Genomic DNA, 12,749 nt, shown 5'->3' with positions numbered 1-12,749 from the left:
GCATTCCATCTCATCCAAAAACTTCCTCCTGGGAACACAGCAACACAGTCGATGTAATTCACTCTTGCATGAGGCCAGTAAATAAAAAAAAGAAAAAAAAAGTGACACTACTTGTGACAGATACATATGTCGCTGCTATTTCTCAGACACAATGATTACCACTCTATTACAGGCTTCAGGCTCTAAACTGGTCACATAAATGCCACCGTGAGAAAGAGAGGGGGAGAGAGAGAGACCATCAAACTGCCCCGGTGATTCATAATGCATGTGTTTGTATGAGCGCTGTGGTGTTATGCACATCATAAAACAATAAAATCCTGGGCGGCACATGCGGCGTTCACTTTTCCGGCGTTGCAATTTGGTTTTCGACGTTCAACCTGATTTATGCGGCGCCTTTTAATTTTGCAGGGTGATGATGTTGTTTGATGACAGCAGGCTTAATTGAATGCTGATACGCTAAAGATCCATTTAGGCTGACTGCATGTTGTTACTGATGGTCATGGGAGCAGATGAGGAAATAATGAATAACTGAAGTGAGAAGCAGCTTATGTCTCACAATTTCATTTTTCAGCCATATCATACACTTTAAAGGCCCCCATTAATGAAAATATGTGTTTATTTATTTATTTTAATGTGTGTTTTTTACTTGCAAGAAGTCCTATCATGGCTGAAATTGGCAGTTATTGGTTTCAAAATACACAAACTTGAAGAACCAATCCTGGCAACTGGCAGGGTGTGGCTTTCTGTATCATTATTCTTCAAAAGAATCGTTTTCTGGCTTGAAAATATAGCTCAAGTAGTTCTACAGTGTTTGAGCAGTGTTGTAGGTGAGCTGGTGTGCACGAGCTGCCTCAGGTGGAGAATGGTGGTGATGGAGAAGGTCAGCGGCTATGTAGAGTCGAGCATTCTGGAGAAATCAGTGTTGTGGAGTTAGAGCGAAGCTATTTTAAGGTAGGAAGGGATTATTTTTTTTGGAAAAAACAACTTTCTAAATATGTAACTTTGATACAAAGTGACACGTTTTAGGGGTTAAACCAACAACCACAGAGGGCCTTTAATATTATCGGACTAAAAATGGCAAATCTACAGCATCTTGCTAAGAGTCTTTTTCTGTTTCTTTGTGATTAAGGCTGATAAAACATTCTTCCGCAAAATTTTCGACTCGCTGCTTTGAACCTTATCTCACCCTCGACCAAACCTCGACATCGCCACAGACCCGCATATCGAATTTCAAAGACATGATAATCCTTCCTTTCAGGTGTGGCCGGGAAAATGAAAGCTACTGCCACTTATCAAAATCATCAGTGAAATGCTGAAGGAGGCCTAACAGTACATCCCTGTCATCAGAGAAACAGGGCAAAAAATGATACTGTGAGGGAATAAAAGTAAATTTAAGACTCAGAAGCCTGATTGAAGAGCTCTGATCACTAACTGGGGGCCCAGATCTGTCAAGCCTCTCAAAACGAGGGCTCTGATCACGGAGGGAAGAAGGAGGATGGGTGGACAGAGTTGTCATGAAGTGACACAGGACCCCCACAACAGGAAGTATGACACATAAGTGGAGCTGCTTCTTTCACTCACGGTGCAATTTGGTATCTATTTCGACTGTATAATGGTATGAGTAAGCCTGAGGTACATGCAGGGCTGTAGTCAAGGCAACATGTCGAGTCCAAGACAAGTATGAGACCTTGAATCCCAAACGATATATATATATATATATATATTCAACTGGAGAGTCTCGATAAAATTGAGAGCTCATTTCAAAGAAGTCAAAAATATACCTTTTTAATGACATGGTGCTAAATCACGTACAATTAAGCTCTAAAAAACGGGAAGGGCTGTGACTAATGACTATTTTCATTCACCAGTAATGTGCTAATTACATTCTTGACAAAGCTGTTAGTGGCTTGGTCTGTAAATGTCAGAAAAAGGCAGGAAATGTCAGTCAAGTGGGGATGCTGTGATCTAAAAGATCGCCGATCAAAAGCATTTTTTAGCTGATTGGTGTCACTTTTAGGTTTGTTTACATCAGCTGTCACACAGGCGTTGAACACTGTTCCAGTCAATTTAAAATAAATGAATCTGGGTGGAGGTCATTAAGCATCACCTGAGTCTTTGTCATGGTGGCCTGTTGTTAGCTAAACCCCCACAATGCTCTCTGCTTCCCAACATGGAACTACCGATACGCCGAGTGACCAGTCGGTGTTAAACAGGAAGAAGCGCCACCTTGTGGTGCTACCACATAATACAGCATTTTCTATGCACTTATGTAAAGAATACAGGTTTTCACTATCTTGTGGAGCTCACAGAGTCATGATACACCCTCCTGTCTCCACACTGCATTTCTGACAGGGCCTTACTTGAGATTCACAACAAGTTTCATGACCACCCACGTAACATTAAGAACAGCACAGATGCAGAATTGTTTTGGTTTTTTCTTCATGCACTGCGTTTCAGTTGTCAATCATATACATTGGACTAATTTAAATAACCCTGAATATACTTAAAGTGTGTATTAGCAAGAAAAATGGTGTTGGACTGGGAACTCAGCAGATACTAAATGACTCAGTTCAGATTGCGGGCAGAAAAAGACTTGATCCCTACAATTGAAAGTTTTCAAAAAGCAATAGATGTCCTCAAATTCAGTTTACTGTTACAGAGGAGTGAAGGAACCAGGAACTCTTCAAATGTAAGAAGCTGGAATCCAAGAATTTTTTCCCCTCAAAAAACCCCCAACAACAATTAATTGATAATCAAAGCAGTTCACAATGAATTAAATAGTTGACAACTGATTAATAGATTAGCTCTACTAATAGGGAACTACAGGGTATATACTTGTCCCTGAGCGCCTAATCCTGCTCTAATCACACGTATGATCAACCATGTGATCGCCTGAATAAGTTAAACGTGTCTTTATTCCTCACTTTTGGAATTTTTTTATTTTTTTTTAACACCTAAGTTGTCTCTTAACTTATTTCACAACGACTACATCTCAGTAGCGCTCAAACCCCGAGGTCAGGCATTCATAATTCATACGTCAGTGTCGGAGATGTAATCACGTTCATGCATTTCTTGAGCGAACACCCAACCCGGGCGCCGAGGCTGTCAGGATCATCAAACCCTCGTGCGGAAAACAAATATCACATTGGACAGGATCTTGTCAGGGATCGCAGATCATCAATTCAAAGCTGCGAGCTTCCTCAGATTCCAGGTCACAGCGAGCGCATGTTCCGGCTGATCTAATTGCCGACACGATGAAGCGTATAACAAAGATTTCTCATACCTTACGCTCGGATTCCGACCTCTTGCACTCTTCGCTCGCGCCTTCTCGTCGCGCGCAGAAATCCTGCAGCAAGAGAAAGAATCATTATTCAGTTGATCTTTGACATTCACTTTATGTCTGCGCTTAAACATTTATACTTTGCAATTGAGGCTGCAAAGTTAACCCTTAACATGGATCTACTATCTTTTGGCGCATTGTGGGCATTTTGAATCACCAGCCAACCAGTCGAGACAGACATCTACTAAGCACTTGTCCTATCCGGTTGTCACTGGCTCTTAGGCTCCAATTTATCATGAATGGCTTATGGAACTAAGGAGCACTTCTTTTCATATGATTTCCTGCCAATTACCAAGAGATCAGGGCTGCTCACTGACTCTTGCTGAATATCTGTTCCAAGTAGGGGGAGAGGAAAGAAAAAAAAAAAAAAAAAAGACACTGATTCAGCAGAGATGAACTGGCTACCATGGTAACAAGCCACGGTGGCATTAATTGTGGCATCTTAAAACATAGGACCCAGGCTCTGTCACTTAAAAGAAACGTTGTTTGTTTCACCTTGTCAGTAAATTAAAGGGTTTTTGGGACTGATTTTGAGCTTAGCGAGGGATATGTTAAAAGCTTAATTGGCAAAAATGTAAAGCGGAGGGATATAGAAAGAGACAGACTGAAAGAGAGGGAGAGAGAGAGAGAGAGGGGAGATGTAAAATACAGAAGCTGGCCCGGCTTCATTGCCAGGCATTTAAAAGGCCTCAAAAGCAGGCACATCACTTACTGAATAACACAAAACAAGGACCCTCAAACAAGATTTAGGCCAGGCTTTTACATGTAAATGTTTCCGTAGGCTGATATATTAAAAAAAAAAAGAACAAATATTTGAGAAGCAGACAGTACGCTCTTGGCTGACTGAGCTTGAGAGATGGCAATGCTTTAAAAAACAATTAAGGAATGAAAGAATGTAAATCAGAATTTCCTTCGTGGCACAGTCTTCGCCAGGCGTGGCTTTTATATCCGCCTTTGTTTAGTTCATTATTTCACACATCATACGGCAGAATCGCTGTGAGGTTGAAAGATGTTTGGCTGGTTCGCTCCGCAGTTCTTTGTTCAGTTCGCAGCGTCAGAATGAATCAAATGAAAAATGGGTTTGAAACTTTCAATCCATTTTTTTTTTTTGATTACTTCACAAAGGGATAATTGTCTCTCGGTTTAACTTTTATTTGTTCGTGTTTGGGTTGTCGCTTCAGGATTAGATTTTTGTACACAAATACACAAAATGACTCAATATTCTAATTTTCGGTTTCTGTGTTTATCACCCAGGGGAGTCTACTGTCGACCAGAAGCAGAGTCGCACGACGCAGCTCAACTGATCACATTATAATTTACCAGCTACACTACTTGGAGAGGGTTGGATGTGTACAGTTTGTGAACATTACTCATAAACCCACAGGCCGACGTGTTGGTAGTGTTGTTGGAATTAAACATAGAATAGCAGCTTTCAAACACCTTTTTTTGAATGTGCCTCAAACAAATCCTCAAATAGAGCCTATATGTAATGAATGAATAAACGGATATGTACATAATTAATGCAAATATATTGTCTGTAGTATTTTATTGATGCATAACATAGAGGAAATCTAATAAATTATTACATGGTCAGATGGGCTATATAATGCATAATGTGATTGCATTACAAGGCCTGCTAATGGTACAGTCCAACCACAAGAGCAAAACACAGACTAGGAAAATCCCACACACATAAACATATGTGTATATATGTGCAAAACAGAAAACAAACTACAAAAAACTGGTTTAGGGCAGCCAGCTTGATACATTTCAATGCAACAATACCCTCTGGTGATGACTGCAATGGAATAAAGGATGGATAACAGTTATGGAGCCACAAAGCCTTTGTGGGAGGAGGTTGGGGTGGATGGATGGGTTGATAAAACAACAGTCTTTTACGTGTAAGGCGCTTTTTACAGTTTTAAAGTGAACGTCAGCGTTTCTAACCTTGACCATTCCACAACTATTTAACCCTGATCCTTCTGTTCAGCTGTTTTTCGGGTAAACCTAAACCTTCAATTCTGTTTCCTGATTGTAAACACACTAAATGTAAACAAGCACCAAGTTACTTTTACACCTCTGACACACTGCACATCATGAATCATCAATGTTTCCTACACAACTTGCATGCGATTTATTAATTATTGTACAATGTGTTTTTATCTGATCTACTGATTTATTGGCTTGATATAAACCTTTGCAGCAGATCCAGCTCCAAGATATGTTTAATCTTAATTGTAATCTTGTCATTCATAAGCAATTAATCCTATATGTACAGCAGATAACCACTTTGTGATGATTTCATTACAAGATTATTGAGATTGTTCGACTTTCTGCCACTTATTGAGTTCAAATAAAGACTTTTATACAAGAACATGAAACTCTTTCTCTAATCACTGACAAAATTTTAATTCATCGTGAGTTTGTGTGATGCCAGCAGCCCTCCAATCATCTGTACACGTGTGTCTGAAGTCAGGCGTATTACGAGTAGCCACTAAGAAAATAATATTTGCTGATTCCAAAGTCCTCAGTTCAAGGATTTGCATATTTTTCTAACTGCCTTTTATTCAGCTTGCTAACTTACAAGAGAAAGGTCTGACATTATTAAGACCCATGCTTTCAAAGTCTGCATCAGAAAACTGACTATCTAGGGCATTTTATTTTAGTTTTTGCAGCTACAAGACACAGACTCAGTGATCGAGACTCAAAGATATGATTAAATTATTCCTCTTTAAGGCAAGTGACTAACACTAGTGTCAGACGTTTGCTATGTGATGAGAACTGGATGAATCCTGTGAAGAGAGATGTTTTATACATGCGGCACGCAACAAAAACAAAGGTCTGTTTCCCTCCTGCCCTCGCCTCTTCAGATTCTCGGTTGGCTTTCAGCGGGTCAGCTGTGTCGTGCCGGTGGGGGCAGGGCAGGGGTTTGTGGATGGATGTGTATAGATTTACAGTCAAACATTCTGCTGATTCCCCATACAGCATCGCCGGTCGATGCATCGAGAGAGCCGCTGCTGCCTCTGCCAATAGCCGTATTGACTTCCAGTCTGCACTTGACCAATCTTTTTCTGTACATGACACATCTGCTAGACCTTTGCTGCATAATTAAAAAAGAGGTGTTACAAAGGGGTTCAAAAGAGACGAATAACTGACTGCAGGCTTTGAGGAATGAAAGATTCAGTTTTGGTAAAAGCTTCCTTTTTAGCCCCACAGTGGGACACCTATTCACCAATTCTTATTCTGTTGAACTTTTATACCTCGGTGAATGATATCCTGCCTTATCATTTACTCATTAACCTACATCTGACTTGACTTAAGTAATGATTTGGCTGACTGTTCTAAAATAAAAAATGGAAGGTTAGACAGGATGTCAGATTGAATTTCGCACCAGCGCCGGCCTCTTCAGGTTCACCTAATCTACTCGCTGATCAAAAGATATTTACTCCCACTGCATGAATCACCACAAACGCCAAACAGCCGAGCCTTATTTTGAATGCTGTCTGCACACACTGAGCCGAACATGCTGATGTGAAAACAAGCTTAACATGGCTCCTGACCTTTCTGTAATTACCCATAGAGTATTCCAGCCTCTCAAAACCTCCCACCTTTGAAGCCCTCGGAGAAGGCACTTCTCCCGAAGACGAGCGCTCACATCTGGAGGAAAACCAGAGCAGCCTTGATGTGGCATGTGTTCGCTCCCCACCCTTCAGAAAATGTAGAGGAGGGGGGGAAAAAAAAAAACAGCAACAACAACAAAAAAAAAAACTCAGCAGAGGGATTTAGATGCTGAGGGCAAAGATCATATTTGCTGTTTGACAAGACGATTTGCTGGAAAGTGCTAAAGGGAGACTTTTAGATATAACAGAAAGGTTTTGTTGTTTCTGTGCAGGTCGCAGAGCCAGCCAAATATCTTAATCGTTTTGGAACGATGAAAAATAAGTCTTTAAATGCAAGCCTGAGGAAAGGTCAGGCAGATTTTTCAACAACTCCCCCCCCCTCCCCAAAAACATGGTGGCTTAGCCTGATAAAAATCCCTGGATTCCTTAAAAAACCACATCTCTAAGGAAAGGATTAAACAGGCACGGAAAAGGATCTCTATTAAATAGGTATACAAAGTTTGACATGAGGTGACAGTTTGTTGGTAATTACATTTACTCCAGGAGACACAAAACGCCTCAAACCATGACAGACGTGTCGCTTGGCATCACATATCACAGGTGAATACCAACAATGGCCGCTTTGAAATATCCACCTGATCTGAGTGGCAGAATGAGAGTGGGGGAAATTGCGAGCAATCTTGTAGCACAACATCGCCGCATGATTGAATTCTATTGATTAGCTTCGCTGTTGTTTTTTTTTTTTTTCTTTCTCTCTCTCTGTGAGGACTGCACCATGCAAACAACAATTACATTAAGCGTTCGAAAAGCAATCGCTATTATGCCGTCTGAATCGTGGGCTCTCATGAAGTTCTATAATTATCTCAAGGACAGATCATAGCAGTCAGTTCAGCTCATCAATAGTCGTATCAAAGTGATTTTTAGATGACCACAAAGCAAGCTACACCACAATAGAAGAAAAGAGAATAATAACAAATGCATACGTCTAATGTCTTATAGTGAATCATTTCGCCTTGAGCTCAGATGAGGAGCAGCCTTCAGAAGTGGCATCCCTTAAGGCAGTTTATTTAACTTCACACAGCTCCCTCTGAAGCCACAAAAAGCATCTTTGTACAAATTTTTTTTTTTTTTTTGCATATATCCAGTAGTGCTGCCCAACACCTTTAAACAGACTTTGATGTGTAAAATCAGTGCAGCTTCCTTTTAAGTGCTCATCAGCTCCTGCTCAGTGACATGGCGGCACACCAATCAAAAGAAACTGTAAGAGGCGCCTTTGTTGGGGTGTCAATATATGGAATGGCTTTCCTAAAGAATTAAAAATAGATTAAAATTCATTAGAAACTCAAGCAGGATGACTGAGCATCCTCCCCCAGGATATGTTGAGCATCAAACACTTAATTTCCTGCATTTTTTTACACATCCATTTGTGCATTTTCTGCATCAACTGATGGCAGAAATGTTTTGATGTAAATACGAAATTACTACAAAGCAAGTTCAACATACCCAGACTATGTCTTTATCCTGGCTTAGCTGAGCCTAACAAGTGCACCGAGGCTAAGAAGTCACACCAACTCCACAAGTCAACCCAGTGCTTCTGAATTTAGCCACGTTCCCATCAAATATGGACGAGTCTAGTGGCACATATTCCTCACAACTCCAACCCTAAACCAATTAGGAGTTTTAAAATATAATCCAAACTAAAAACAACACAGCTGCCACCAAAGCCAGATAGAAAAGCTGCAAAAAAAAAAACCTGCCAATTGTGTGAATGTGTACGTTAATTGGATTATCAATATCACATTGTGCTCCTCAGATGTAAGTTTCTCATTCAAGATTCGATTTATTGATCACCATACATCACAAGAATGTATGGCAAAATTGCCGATGTCACCTCTTTATGCTACTCACATAAAAGACAAATTACTTAAATAATCAAGTAATACAAAACATAACTACTTTCCCGGTGATGTGGAGGATGGGTTCAGGAAACTCCAATCACTTTCAATCTCAAGGTTTAGCCGTATTCTTTCAGCTGCTGATGTAGGTGTACTGCAAAACAGGTTTTAGAAGTATACCACGCTCACAAGGCACAGAAAACAAACAAACAAACAAACAAAAATGGCTTTGAAATTGCTGACAGATCAAAAAACTGTAACCTATCTGCACACCAGCAATGGGGGCATTTTAACATGTGTTGAACCTTGATATGTTTAGTGACCGTGGTAATGTACCCCAGTAAGAAGTAAAAACCAGTCAAAGTCCAAGTTAAACCTGAAGTTAGCTGTAGGTACATATGTATGTTCTTATGAAGCTGTGTGTTTCAGCATAAAGGCCTGTCTTAGGATATGCCCTGCATCCGTCCATGCGTTGTCCCCGTTGAAGCAATCTCGAAACAAATAAATAAATAAGTAACTCCATGTCTTCACCTTGTCTCTATGTGATGCTCGAACTCGCCCGAGCCAGAGTTGCACTGCAGCCGGGCGGCTATGTATGCAAGTGACGTTTGAACTCCTCTGGTCCCGCATCACACTAATGCAACTCGACAGTATCTGCATCACATCATGATGCTGAGCCCCATGCAATTATTCCTTGGGATACATTCATATTCATAATCCAATTAGTTTTGACTCCAAGATAAGGGCTTTTTTTTTTTTTCTCTCTCCCTGATACAAATATGATTTATCCTGTTTGGGGGATTATATCCGACTCTAAATGTTTTGGCCTACAAGGACTGAGCCGAGCTAAAACAGAGACAGAATTGTTTATCTGTTCATTTCCTTTAGTGGAAACAAGATACTCGAGCGTGACTAAGCTGCGTTTGTACTATTACACCCCCCACCTGCTGGAGATAAGAGTATGCATGCTGTACATATGATGCATGCATGGAGGAGGTGTTCTTGCTGCGCTCCCTGGAAGCAAATATCACGCACACAAAAACAAATCAGTAGGAATCTTCTCCAACACCCTCCTCCGCATTAACTCCCCCGCCGTCACCCACATGCGCCCACACACATCCAATTAATTAGTGTAAATGAGTGATGTGCCCTTGCCTCGGCCACATGACCGTCAGCCCTCAGCCTCTGTTTACTTTTTTGCACACCGGGGACCCGCATTGACAATCGGTTTCCACTTAGTTTAGCTCGAAACTCGCTGCTCGCACGCTTTGATCTGCCCCACAGCAGGACGCCGCACCAATTTCAAAGTCGGCACGCAAAAATATTCATCAAGCACAACAACTACGTGACAACTACAAGTGAGGGAAGAGCAACTCATTTGCCTGATGGATATTCAAGGATGGGCAAATGGCATAAATGTATACACAAGTCAACTCTGCTTTTCTCAGTGCTGCAAGAAGCACTTTACTTTGGTATCGATATAAAAGTCCTGCATTCAGACCTTCACTTGAATAATACACTCAAATGTATTAGAAGCAAAATATACGTAAAATACCAAAGTCAGACTCTTAATTATGCAGAATAACACTATATTATGCAGCTGGGTTATAATTATTGATGCATTCATTTGTATATGTCACTTTAATGTTGCAGCTGGTAAAGAATACATCAGAATATCATTTGCATTAAATATCTGAATTTGCAAGATTGCTTTTTCGGGGGGGTGACCGGTCACGACTGGAAGCAAAAGCAATATATCTGTGTTCCCTTGTTTAAGAGAAATTCGGGAAAATTGGGGTAATTAAAAAAAACAAACAAACTAAAAAACACTATTATGCTCAAGTAAGGAAAAGTGGTTATAAACAATATATCTTCTGTGATAAACTTTGGACAGATCTTTGACAGCTCCTTTATATCTGATAGATCAGCTCAGTTGTCAAAACTGGCTTGGTTAAGATTTTGAGCCAAAGTGAAGTCCGATCTCTCTCCCAAAGACTCATTCCATCATGGCCGCTCTGTTTTACACATCCCTGTGTGTGGACCAGTCAACTCGTCTGCAGCTGCTCGTCTTCTAAGAGGACCAAAAAAATCACACATACCCCCATTAATGAATCTATTGCCGTTCTGTCTATTGCAGGATTGATTTAAGGAGTTTATTGTGTGTCTTTGAGGTTGTAGATGGATTGCTGCCACTTTATTTAGCAGAATTCTTTCATCATCACATCTCAGTTGGTCACTGAGGTCGACCAACCAGATGCTCCTGGATGTTCTGAGATCCAGGAACAAAAACAGAAGATATGGAGCCTTTAGTGGCTGCTGCTGATCTGTGGAACAATTTATGTAAAAATTACTCAAACTTCCAAAACTTTGAGGCTGAACACCTACAACTTATCGTTGATATTCAATTCAGGCAACTTTTAAGCTTTATTATTTTAAAGTCTTATTCTTATTATTTCTTTAACAAAGATAATTTTTATTTTTGTTTATTTTTTTAAAATTTAATTGTCCTTTATTTCTAATTTTTTATTGCCTTATAATCTTATTTAATTGTCTTTTATTCTTACTATTTTACTGTGTTATATTCTTGATATTTTACTGTCTTGCATTATTTAATTCACTTTTATTTTTTATTATTTTATTGTGTTAGATTCTCATTATTTTACTGTCTTGTAATTTTATTATATTTGTCTTTGATCATTACTATTTTAGTACCTTATCTGTAGATTTATCTCCTTATCATTGCTTTATTGTATTTTTTGGTCTGCAGTTTTAGTTGTGCAACACTTTCATATAACTCTTGTTTTTAAATGTCCTTTACAAAATGAATTTAACAGACTGTTCTGAATTCTAACCATTCTGCTGCTTGTGATTTTCCTTCGGTGCTGGCTGAAACCTCGGCCAGAAATTCTTCAACGCAGCAGAAAACCTGTGTAGTGGAGCAAAAAGCACAACATTTCCCTCTAAAACACAGCTACAGTGGAAGCAAAAAGTGGAATAAAATGGAAATACTCGAGTAGAAGCACCTAAAAACTGTACTCGAGTAGAGTATTTGAGAAATGCTTGCGCGAGACTGACTGTCCTTGCGGTTTTAGCCCTTGAGAGCATGTCACATGAAACAAAGCAAATACTGCGTGTGTGCTCTGTGTAACGCTGTGGAATTACACTCTGTTCTCAATAGACAAAGTGATCTGACAGAAAGAGACAGTTGCAAACAAGTTTAGACAGACAGAAAGAGAGATAAAAAAAAAAAAAACACAAGAGACAAAGGAGACAGACGAACCAACAGGTAGGTAGGCAGGTTTACAAGCAAAGAGAGAGAAAAAAAAGCAGACGGGGAGGAATCAGAAGCAGACCATTATGGGAAATGCTTTAGAGCCATATGTAGGTGGTCCTAATGATGTTTTGCTTATTGCATGCAGCCCTGTTGCTTTTTGCTGGAATCTCCTGACGCGCATCCATCAGGTCTCTTATTGCACTTGTGTGTCTGTGTTGTTATCTCGGCTGCAAAACTGATGTCAGAGAGGATATTTAACTTGCCGCTTTCTGTCATGCTCTCAATTCCAACTGAGCACTGCAGATGGAGGGAGGAGGGAGGGAGGGAGGAGGAAAGGGGTGAGGGAGGGAGAGTTGAGGTAGTTACTCCCCCCCCCCCTACAGCTGATGTAATAATCCCAAACAATGGAGTACAATACAAATCGATAGGAGATGAGAATATGCTCAAACCACTTCCACCCTCTCTTTTTTTTTCTCACAGTTGTAGATCTATTTTTTGCCCAAAAAAAAAAAAAATTAAAAAAAGAAAAAAAAAAAAAGGGATTTTATCTTGGATAAACGTCACGCACACATGCGCATATAGGGTGCCACACTGACGCATCGTTTGTTGTATAGTCAACT

The sequence above is a fragment of the Stegastes partitus genome, unplaced genomic scaffold (genome assembly GCF_000690725.1).
Source record: "Stegastes partitus isolate 25-593 unplaced genomic scaffold, Stegastes_partitus-1.0.2 Scaffold40, whole genome shotgun sequence".
In the NCBI taxonomy this organism is placed as follows: Eukaryota; Metazoa; Chordata; class Actinopteri; family Pomacentridae; genus Stegastes; species Stegastes partitus.
Note: the sequence above shows the minus strand (reverse complement) of the source record.